Raw genomic sequence first — 12056 nt, 5'->3', positions numbered from 1 at the left:
TTCCTTCCCTCAGCGTTTCATTCCATTTACAATGTTGTGAGTGAAGGAAGAGACAATCGCTGGGCGGTAGCGTTTCATCTTCGAGCACGTTAAATAATGAAGAACGTTACTGCGACCAGCAGACTAGAAGGGAAACGATCCGCTGTATTCCTTAACTGACACGTGTGTCGTAATTACAGTATGTTCTTGTACTGAGTGTCTGCAGTTACGGCTGTTTAATAAATGAACTGTGGATATTGCCTGTAAGAGACAAGGACAATCGTGTGTGAGTCGAACAAGAAGACATACGAGCGGAGCATTATCTCTGTCTCCAACAAACATCCCACATCCCCTCCCTCCCTTTCTCTTCCCTTAAGCATGGCAGCGGCTTGTGCTATGGCATAGCGAATTCGGCGAGCTCGTCAATTTGAATCGCATGCCCGGCAGTAACAAAGTACCTAGCCTCATCTCCTCGAAAAGGAAAATTGTCTTCACAGATTCGATTGCACCATCGTTCTTAACATAACACGAAGGACATTTTGTTGGTGTAGTTCTGATACATCCTGTATAAAGGCAGGACTTTAGTAGTAGTTTTTAAGGATCTAACAAGCCTCCAATCTGATGGCCTAACGGACAGACTTGCGTATTAACTTAGATGTATGCCTGTTACCTGCACTGTGTGAAAATAATTATGACGATAATAACAATTATTTCATGAGGCAAAGGTATCTGGAATGCAAAATCCATCACCGGTTGTATGGAATAACTATAGTGCACGGTGTCGTCTGTCCCGAATGCAAACTCACATCTAACACGACCCGAACCGCATAGCCAAATCACACCGCCAGGTGGCCTTGATTATAAAAACTTATAAAATTCACTTCATTGTAGCAGATCCGCCTGCAAATAGAAACTGCAAGCAGCATCAGGTAATGTAAGTTGCCATGCCTTATTAAATACGACTTACCTTTAAAGATGCAATCCAACGAGGCAAATCCCGTAACCAAATGCTCTTAAATTTTAGGATTAATTCTTCGTGAAATTATAAATGCTTCCGTTTACAGTTGCTTTGTGGTTGTTAAATAATCGCTTAAATACATGAGGGTTGTGAAAGAGAACAAAATGTGTTTCAGAAAATGCGAAAAACGTACTGGAAGCAATGATTGTTTAAATGTATTCCTAATGCAGAAAGTGACTGAAAAAACCCACTTAATTTCATTTCTGCGTACATTTATTTTCTTACCTTTTCTTCCGTACTTGGAGAATCTGTCTGTGGTGTAGAGGTTAGTGTGATTAACTGCCACGCCCAGAGGTCCGGGTTCGATTCCCGCCTCTGCCACGAAATTTGAAAAGTGTTACGAGGGCTGAAACGGGATCCACTCAGCCTCGGGAGGTCAACTGAGTAGAGGTGGGTTCGATTCCCTCCTCAGCCATCATGTAAGCGGTTTTCCGTGGTTTCCCACTTCTCCTCCAGGCAAATGCCGGTATAGTACCTAACTTAAGGCCACGGCCGCTTCCTTCCCCCTTCCTTGTCCATCCCTTCCAAACTTCCCACCCCCCTACAAGGTCCCGCTTCAGCATAGCAGTTGAGGCCGCCTGGGCGAGGTACTAGTCATTCTCCCCAATTGTATCTCCTGACCCAGAATCTGATGCCCCAGGACACTGCCCTTGAGGTGGTAGAGGTGGCATCGCTCGCTAAGTCCGGGGGAAAAACCGACCGTGGAGGGTAAGCAGATTACGAACGAACGAGCGAATTTGGAAAATCTGACATTTGCGGCTCATGATTAGATGAGCCCCATCTGTAGTAAAAGAGTGTTATGTGGAGGAGTGCATAAAAAATCAATATCATCTGTGCATTAAATATATTTTTCAGACCTTAGAGCATAAATGTGGTTTCTTAACATTTATGATGCTAATTACTCTACTGTGACCTATCGGTCATATAGATATTTATTTAATAATTATTTTAGGCGGTGAAAAACTTTTGTCAAGCTCCCTTGTCCATATTACTGAAAGTTGCATTAGGTTGCATCTGTTTGCACAACGCTTCCAACTTGGTGTAAACACGATCCGTCATAGCTGGAGGAATCCCGAGAAAGAGAGCGAGCTATGAAAAATGACAAGGAAATAAAATCAATACTAATAACTCCGGCCACTAGAAATGGCAGAAACACCGCAATGCCAACGTGCAAGCTTGATTTGCATTGTAAGATTTCGAGATATGCATATTAATTATTGAGGGAAACCTCGGTATGTCATATGTTTACATAATAGACCTTTGCGAAAAATTCAGTTGTTTATAAATGTTTAACGTGTGCAAAATTACGTTAAAATTTTATTTTATAAGCACCAGTACCGTCCCCACGCCAACTAAATACGCAGACTCTGGATGGGAATCCCCATAAAGCCATCATTTTGATAATAAATTTTAAATAAACCGCCGATCGATGTGTTTTCCGCCCATAACTAGATTATTTAAAAGTCTGAGTCATACATTTGAGCGCATTGCCGATGTCACACAACCCGTAAAACCACTGATTAGAAAAAAATTGTGGTGGGGACTGACCGCCGTCTATTGTTCGTGTAGGGGTAATATTATATAAGGGGTAGCCATGTTGAGACAACATCGACTTGACGCGAAAGATTGAAGGCAGTCACACGGTCCGCTGGTGTTCTGGCCTTACCTGTATTCGGGAGTGATATTATACATTTTTGCAAATACTCGGTGTGAAAAACCTTGTCCAAGTGATAGTAATGAATGTATTCAAATAACGTGACCGCGATAACTGTGTTACAGTTTTAAAAAATTGCGTTTTTGAGTGACGCAATTTATTTCAACGTTATTAGACTGGTTACAGTGAAGAAGAGGACCCTGGGATTATGAAAGTGTTCAGCAGGAATAGAAAAGGATTCGAACCTGTGATCCACGTCAATACCATGAGAGGCTAAACGACGATGAGGGCCTTTCCTGAGCACGAACCATGGATTTATCGACATGACGATAGTTACAAAAACATATAACTATAATCCAAATAAATGTACGGCTACGTAATATGTAGATCACATAAATTAGGTTAGTAATGTAAATTGTATGTATTCTTGAATTAGAGAGGGACTTAGGAGTTGTCTTCATATTGTTTGTTACATATTCGGCTAGATGGGAATGGAAATTCTATTATGGGTTAAAATTTCGTGCCTATAAAATTTAAATTTAATGTAATGCATGCACGTGGTTTAACGATGAAATATCAATAAGTTTGAGAGTGCTTTAGATTAGGAGGGCAAAATATAGATTTGTATTATTGATGATTTCTAACCGATATATATATATATATATATATATATATCGTCGCTGGAAAGGTAAAAGGTTGTATTCCACAAAGCTCTTCCTATCAATTATTCTCCTCAAGACTGGTCACGCCTCCCAGCCATGTATGGATATGCAGTCCATCAGAACAATGTCCGTTGTGTTCATTTTTCTATGCCCATGTGTAAAGGAAAATGAACCTTACAGTACCGTACTGTAGGAATGTATGTTTGCATTACGTATTTCTGCATTCCTAGTGTACAATGCATGTAAGGTTCATTTTCGTTTAATCGTCGACATAGGAAAACGAACACAACGGACATTGTTCTGATGGACTGCGTATCCATATGTGGCTGGGAGGCGTGACCAGTCTTAAGGAGAATAATTGATAGGAAGAGCTTTGTGGAATACAACCTTTTACCTTTCCAGCGACGATATATATTTATTTTATGGAATATTCAAACTATTTTGGTAATGCATGGTGACAGTGTCTTCAAAATGCCACTATTGGCATAATAATCATGTGGATAGGAAGACACTCTTGTTTTAATGTAATTTTGCATGAATAGAATATGTAGATGGCTGTATTAATTATTTGTGCAAGTTGTGACATGGCTGGAAACGAACAAACGCCCTTCCATATTTTAAATAAAGTTTTCCTTTTATGTCAAGTATTTTCTTTTCTTTAATATTAGAATAATATTATGGATGCGTTTAAATCCGTATTTGATTTTTGTCTGAGTTCAAACTGTAGGAAAACGTAGGCTGAGATATTCTATGTAGTGGGATAGATGTGAACCTGGACATTCTAAATCCATGGATGTGAAATTGAAAAGATGAATAGTGGCTTGATATTGGATTAAAGAATTGTAAGCAGGCAGATGATAAATAAGTCAGTGGAGCTATGGTATATGATAAGAGGATATCAGTTGAAATGATATTATTTACCAAGATGTATTTTCAGGGAGACGGTCGTTTCGCCTTGAGTTTTTGACAAGAAGTGATTCTGCGGGCACCCGTTATGAGGTGTGGTTCTACGTTGTATGATTTATGATTTTAAAAAGAGGGAACACTAGCAATGCCTTGTTAGGTAGGAAACTGCCAATTAGTTTTTCAAGCCTGTCCACTAAGACTGAATGCTTGGGGTTTTGCATAAACCCGAGTACATTTAAAGGATTTCTTTTGAACTCGTTCATGTTTATTTCGGTAAAGAAATTAAATAACTGGAACGGCAGTATTGTATTATTTGTTGACCTTATGAATAATTGAGATAGGGAGTTTTTAGAGACCTGTTTGTCGGTGGCATCCTGGAGGCCATCGGTTCGAACTCCAAGGCAGATCATGGATTTCTTTTGTCACACACAATTTTGTTTTTTGTGTTGTACAGCCAGTTGCATGCGTAAATTGCTTCTATTTTGTTTTAAAATATGTGTACATAATATTTTTTAATATACTCCTTGAGTTGTATTTAATTTTTTTGTATGTATTCCAAAAACGGGGTTTGTCTTATTATTTGTCATCGGATTAATTGGGATGAGGGTTCGATTTCTGGACCCGACATTTGTTTAATTTTATTTTGATGGTTGTCATTTTGCCCACTAGTGTTAGCTTATTCTTTTGTTTATTTAATTAGTAGTATGATTAATTAGGCGACCACTCCAAGTTGTCTCTAATTTTCGTATAGATAATGTGTTTCTTCTAATAGTGAAGAAAGCTTTGTAATGAGAACCGTCGCATTTACGAGGATTTTATCTGTTTTACTCATTGTCATGTGAAAAAGGAATGGAACGATTAACTACAGTATTTCAGTTGATAAAATGCTCAAATATGAATTTAAAAAATTAATAATGAAAGGAGTGACATCTCCGAAATCTTATTAGGTCAATCGGACATTGTATATATTTTGTTTTTTTTAATTGTAGAATTATTCAGGGTTGATTTCAATTAATCGTGATTTTATCAAGGAATAATAAATAGGTTTTTAAACTTTTCTTTTGCTTGTCATTTTGCCGGAAAAAGATTGCATCCCAAATTTCCCTCCGTTCATTTATGCCTTTAAGTTAGTTTAAGTGTTATATTTAGATCTTATGTCGCGAACGCACCATGGCCCTGGGAGGCCGTTGGTTTGATTAATTGGAACGGAGGAGTGCAGTTGATCCTTGCACGGTCGAAAGAGCTTTTATTCACCCATCACTTTGAAGTTTATTTTTCTTCGCTTTCTAGACAAGGTGGCATTTGACTCTAGACTCAAAAGGTCCTGTACCACCGAACGCCTTCGCGTATGGTGCTATATGGCGGTAGCCTGAAATTGTGGGGACATTGATGGTGTTGTACGGGGCTATGGCGTGGGTGGTATGTTTGCACTACATAGTGCTGCTCTGTTCGTAATAATCTTTCATACAGAAGAATTTTACATAATACGATGCAAATATGCAGTTAATAAAAGTTTATTTTTATTGGGGCCCACTTTGGCTCCTGTACTCTTCGTGAGTGCTGTAAACAGGCAAAATGGGAAAGTTGAGATGAGTTTCCTCCACGCGATAGGATTATAAAGTGGACGCCTTATCGCATTCCGGTTTGAGTTACACCCTCATGGCCTTTACAATGAGACTAAAACAAACAGTAAAGTGGACTAGCATTGCTAGTGCGTGCAGCACTGGCAGTGAAACATATCCAATCTCATCTTGAATTATGAGTAGGTATAATCGTATTTTGAATATTAAATTTTCAGATAAGTAGAACGGTCATAAATCTGCTGAATAAGTCATAAATATCTCAGGAAAGATTTTCTATTAAACACTGAAATTGCCACATACTTCCATAATCGAAAAGTTAAAAAGTCTTAATCGTACTAAGCCTTCGAATTTTACTGAGTTTCGTATAGATGCCGTTCAAATGAAATTTGAAAAATTGAAAAATGAAATTCTCCATTGCAAAAACACAGCCGACAGTGAAAGTATCCAGAAAATAGTTGAGTAACTTGTGATGAGACAAGTTGTATTCTGAACTGCCGATACACCAATAATTATAAAATTATAAAATTTCTGTAAACGTGGTCAGAATGACCTGGTGGCCCGAAAACCTTAAAGCCAATACAGAACAATTTCATACAATTCTGTAGTGCACTCTTAATTTCTTAATTGTAATAAAGCTCAAAGTTTTCACATATTAAGTAAATGTTCTTCCCCAACATTATACGTGAGGACCGGGCGAGCTGGCCGTGCTGGTAGGGGCGCACAGCTGTGAGCTTGCATCCGTGAGATAATGGGTTCGAGCCCCACTGTCGGTAGCCCTCAATATACTTTTCCGTGGTTTCTCATTTTCACGCCAAGTAAATACTGGGGCTGTACCTTAATTAAGGCCATGGCCGCTTTCTTTCCTCGTCTAGGCCTTTCCTACCCCATCGTCGCCATAAGAATTAAAGTAAAATTTTAAAAATAAGAAGATAATTACGTCGTATTTGATTTTTCATTTTCCGGGAAGACGAAAGCGCATGTACGTGATGGTTCCTAAAATGTTTTCGATCCGCAATTGAAGTAAGTAGGAAGTAGATGATCTCTACCTCCTAGATAATTAGGAATCATTAATAGTACCGATAAAAGGAGGGATGAGATTAGCTCAGTGGCTTTCCACCCGGAAGGCAGAGGCTTGTATCCCGGTCGATCCTGGGTCGAGATTTTCATCTCAGAATACCGTGGCGTCAGGAAGGACATCCGGTCTTAACATCCCCTACCCCACCACCACCAACACACACACACACATACACACACACATCCAAAACCAAAATAAGCAAGCGAGTGGCTGTCCAGTTTGGGTCACGTGACCATCAGGTTGCATTCGGAAGATAATGGGCTCGAATCCCAATGTCGGCAGTCGTGAATATGGTTTCCCATGTCCACACCCGGCAAATTCTTGGGTTGTATCTTACTTAAAGCCATCGCCGCTTTCTCCCACTCCTAACCCTTTCTTATCTCATGGTTGCTTTAAAACCTACCTGTGTCGGCGCCACGTAAAAAAAAAAGGTAAAAGAACCGAAATGAGCCTGGGTGGTTCCAGCAACCTCAGCAATAACTGAGATAAGCTGAAGAAATGTTTTAATGATACCGGTAAATATAATTATATAAATAACTAACCAACAAGAAATGTTAATGAACACATGTAAGACTCTAATTGGTGTATTGGAACTAGTTCTCCTTCCTTCTTTCTTTCTTTCTTTGCGAATGGGAAAAGCTCCATTCAAACACTACGAAGGTATTCACTATTCTGACACTGTGTCATATGCTGACAAATTAATTCAAAATATGCATAGAACAACAGAAACCAAAGCTTCAGTTAGCACAGTAGCGAATCCTGCAGTGAATCTACGGTGACGTAAGATGGCGACGGGCGCAAGCTTCCGGTTTCACTAGCACCAATGCTACGAGAGAGAGCTCTGCCTATTTACTATAATTATGTCTGTGTTCATCACCTGCTAGTCAATGCGCAATGTTGTAAAACCGTCTTGAAGGAGTTGACTCTATATTTCGTTTACAATTCTCGGATTTTATTGCTGAACTAGCTAATGTACCCGTGCTTCGCTACGGTATTCTACATTGTATACGGATTTTTTCCGTAAATTACTGTAAAGTCAGTGAGTAAGATTATACTAAATTGCATCTACAAACGGACTTTAGCATGCGATGCCTCGTTCATTGTTCTACATGGTTGGTCCTATGACCAAGAATTCATAATCATGCAGAGGAAAGGAGAGCCTACCAGGTATTGAAGATGTTAAAGAAGACCACAGAAATGCGCATTATGTATTTCAGACGAATACTTGTTTGGTGTGAAATGAAACGCTATTTTGTTTGAACATTTTATTTTTTCTGTAGACGAAGAGATTGGGCATGCGATATGGATGTGGTGGGTTACGCTGTTGTCGATGCGTAGTGTGCATTTGAAGGGCATCCAGATGGGAGTGTTGTTGCTGAGTGGCATTGGAGTGAATAAAATGTAACATGAAAATGGAGTGGTAAAAATGCATCAGAATGTTGTCGAGGATTACGTGAAACCTGTGGCGAGAATGCATTACCGTATAAGACGGATGTACGATGGGTCAAGGCGTTTCGTGCAGGTCGGATTGAGACTGAGGATTTGCACCGCACAGGTCAGCCGTCTGTTCCTCCAGATCAGACTGTCATTGTGACTGGTCTCGTTTCCGTAGACCATCAATGGACTGTCCGGGAATTATCCTTAGAGTCTGGTCTCAGTCAACAAACGGTGTGGCACATACTGACGAAAACAACTTCTCCCTTTGGTTTGCACATCAACTCACCGACGTACAGAAATGGCACCGGTGTGGCTGGACGGATACCACAATGGGGACGCATTTCTACGAGCCTCAATTAAAGCGTCAATTGAAAGAATGGCGTCACCCAGCTTCCCCACATCCACAGAAATTTTGACAGGAATTCAGTCGGGTGAAGCTCATGCTGATTGTGGCATACGGCTATGGGGGCGTTATTCTTAAACATGCTGGGCCTGAGGGACAAACCATCAACACTGACTAATATTGCCGATTTCTGGAGAGACATTTGCATGCGGCTATTAGGTGCAAACTTCATCTTTTATTTGCAAGGTGATCATCCTAATGTTGCCATGTCACAAACAGTGTCAAGCTCTTACTGCAACGGTGGCACTGGAAGGTCTTGGAACACTCTACGTACTCTCCAGACATCTGTTCTTGTGACTTCGATCTTTTTCTGAAGTTGAAGAATCCCCACCGAGGCCACCGATTTGCTGACGTGGCATCAGTACACCGCGCAACAGGCCGCTCCGTCGCTGTCATTAACAGAGAGCGCCTTGCCAGCGGTTCCCAACGGCTTCCCTACATGTGGCAAAGGTAATAGACACATCGGACGACTACGATGAAGGAATTACACACAATTGTACTTGCTAGTTCATTAAATATTCCGTTCTCTCAATATTGCCACCATTTTACTTACAGCCCACATACGTATATATGCTTAAATTATAACACTATGGTAAGACGAACGCTTTCTTTTTTTTGGTAACTGTAGACACATCAAGAATGATCGACGTGTTTCTCAAGCGTTCGACTGCTTACTAAAGTTTCCGATAGGTTCCGTAATCTATCAGGATTGTACTCTAGTGTTTGATATCCTTCAAAAGTAGGATGAATGCGCCGCAATATTCGACAACGTGAAATGAAACAAAGACGTGTGAGAACCTCTCGGGAAAACCATACTTCGACCAACCAAGGGCGAGTTTTAAAGTCTGAGAATATCGAGAAGTCGTCATGTTATATGCGAACTTGCTCTGTAGTTGCTGGCAACAGCTTACCAAGGTTTAGCTTTTGGCTTCTTTGCTATGCAATTTAGATTGATGCAAAATAAGGCATCGTAACAGCAATGAAAACCTCATCCATATCCATTTGAAGGATTTCGAATACGGGTGAGGACAATGATTATTCAAGTGATTTTTCTCCTCACCACTTCCAAATACAGCGGAGGAAATTGCCGAGATTTTTCAGTTTCTATTTTGTATCAAGTGGTGTTTGAGGAAAATTAGAACTTTCATTTGAGCAATAATTTACCAAAACGTATAAAATAGAAAAGAGAGAATATCATCAAAGAACAGCTGTCGACATTCATGAATTGCAATGCTGTACAGCTCAGTAATTAGTTTAAAGGTTTAAAGGTAAATTGTTACAAAGTACATTCTACTGTAGTTCATGACAAAAAATACAAATCTAAAGGTAGATACCCGACAAAATAGTACATCATTTTACTAGTCAACGAACCCGTATCGGTGATGGTAATCAGAGAGGCCCGTTTCGCAGTAACGAAAATTTCATGTACTTTGTATACACTAATTTTAAAACTTGTAAGTTTAAATATATTAATTTTTTTTTTTTTGCTAGTTGCTTTACGTCGCGCCGACACAGATAGGTCTTATGGCGACGAAATATAGGCCTATTTAAGATGGAATATTTTCTTTAACTGATTTTGAGTGTTGAAGGCAGAATATTTTAAAGCATTGAAATTTCCCTTCCGAACAAGCATTTTAGTCCAGTTAACTAATCTTATTTCCGCTTATTCGAAAATAATTCATTTAGATGTAATATGCTGAATATAGTCAACGACTTTGTATTGAATTAATAACTTCGGATTATCAAATGGACGGTTATTTCGAAACCCATTTTGTAGATAGATATGAGATCCCAGTACTCATTTTAAACTTCAATATCTAAAGGAGAAGTATGAGTTCTAAAATGTTTTACGCCGATGCGATTGCAGTATTTCTCCATCTATTATTAATCTAATAAATTTTATTGCCTGACTATAAATGGTCACGGAGGTGACTCACTGCCAATGGTGTGAGTGTTACGTACGTTCCGTGATTCTACGAAGTTTTTCAACCGCAGTAATAAATTTCAACTGTTGTTTACCACACTCCAGAGATAGTGCAGAATTTAATTGTTTTGTGGTGGAGATTTCTAACTTAGGAACCTACGAGATACATTACATAGTGTGACGTGTCATATATTCCGACTATTCGCTTTAGTGTTATTAAATAGATCTCCCTTTATATTTATGTCCTCACTTATTATAACTTTAACCTCTCCGGCAATTTATATAATGGCTACCAGATTCTACCCACGCTATCAAACCAACCAACCAACCAACCAACCAACCAACCAACCAACCAACCAACCAACCAACCAACCAACCAACCAACCAACCAACCAACCAACCAACCAACCAACCAACCAACCAACCAACCAACCAACCAACCAACCAACCAACCAACCAACCAGAATTGTGCAATAATTTCGGCCATTTATGGTCACTCTTCTACTAATTCTTCTTCTTCTTCTTCACAGTACCATAGCAGGTCCCCCTGACGTTGGCGATCACTGTGGCGAATGCAGTACGATCTCTTGCAAGATGGAAAAGTCTTTCAACACTTTGAATTCCAGTCCATTCTTTGATGTTTCAAAGCCATGATGCTCGCCTCCTCTCGACACCTCTTCGACCCTGTATTTTGCCTTGTATAATCCGCTGTAAGATGAGGTAACTGTCATTTCTAAGGATGTGGCCAAGGTAAGAGATCTTCCGATATTTTAATGTTTGAACGAGTTCCCGACTTGCTCTTGCCCTTCTGAATACTTCTTGGTTCGTGCAACCCAAGAAATCCTGAGCATCCTACGGTGGATCTACTAATTGTGCACCATATTTGGAATAAGGACCAATGAACTTTTGACGTCCATTTTATGTACGGTTAGCTTTACGTCGCACTGAGGCAGGTAGGCCTTATGGCGACGATGTGATTGGGGCAGGAGTGTGAAGGAAGCAGCCATGGATTTAATTATAATACAGTCCCAGCATTTCTCTGGTGTTAAATGGGATACCATGGAAAACCGTCTTCAGTGCTGCTGACAGAGGGATACGAACCCGCTAGTTTTGGGATGCCAGCTGACAGTACGTGACTCAATCTGCATAGAAACTCGCTCGGTGGTTGGCATACCATTTATATAGAACTATAGCAATAAATAATCCTACATATGATGAACACTCCCGCCTTTTTTACACAGAGAGATCGCAGAGCCAGCCAGTGTGATTATAATTAATATTTCTCCTCCAATACTATGCTTGAGGGCAATAATAAGTCGCCTGGATGGTAGCGTGATTGCTATGGCAATGATTACGGTACGTCACAGGCTTGGCTGGAGAAAATCCTTTCTCCCCGTTCCTCACCGGGCATATGC

Source organism: Anabrus simplex, chromosome 1 (assembly GCF_040414725.1).
Source record: "Anabrus simplex isolate iqAnaSimp1 chromosome 1, ASM4041472v1, whole genome shotgun sequence".
Lineage (NCBI taxonomy): Eukaryota > Metazoa > Arthropoda > Insecta > Orthoptera > Tettigoniidae > Anabrus > Anabrus simplex.
Note: the sequence above shows the minus strand (reverse complement) of the source record.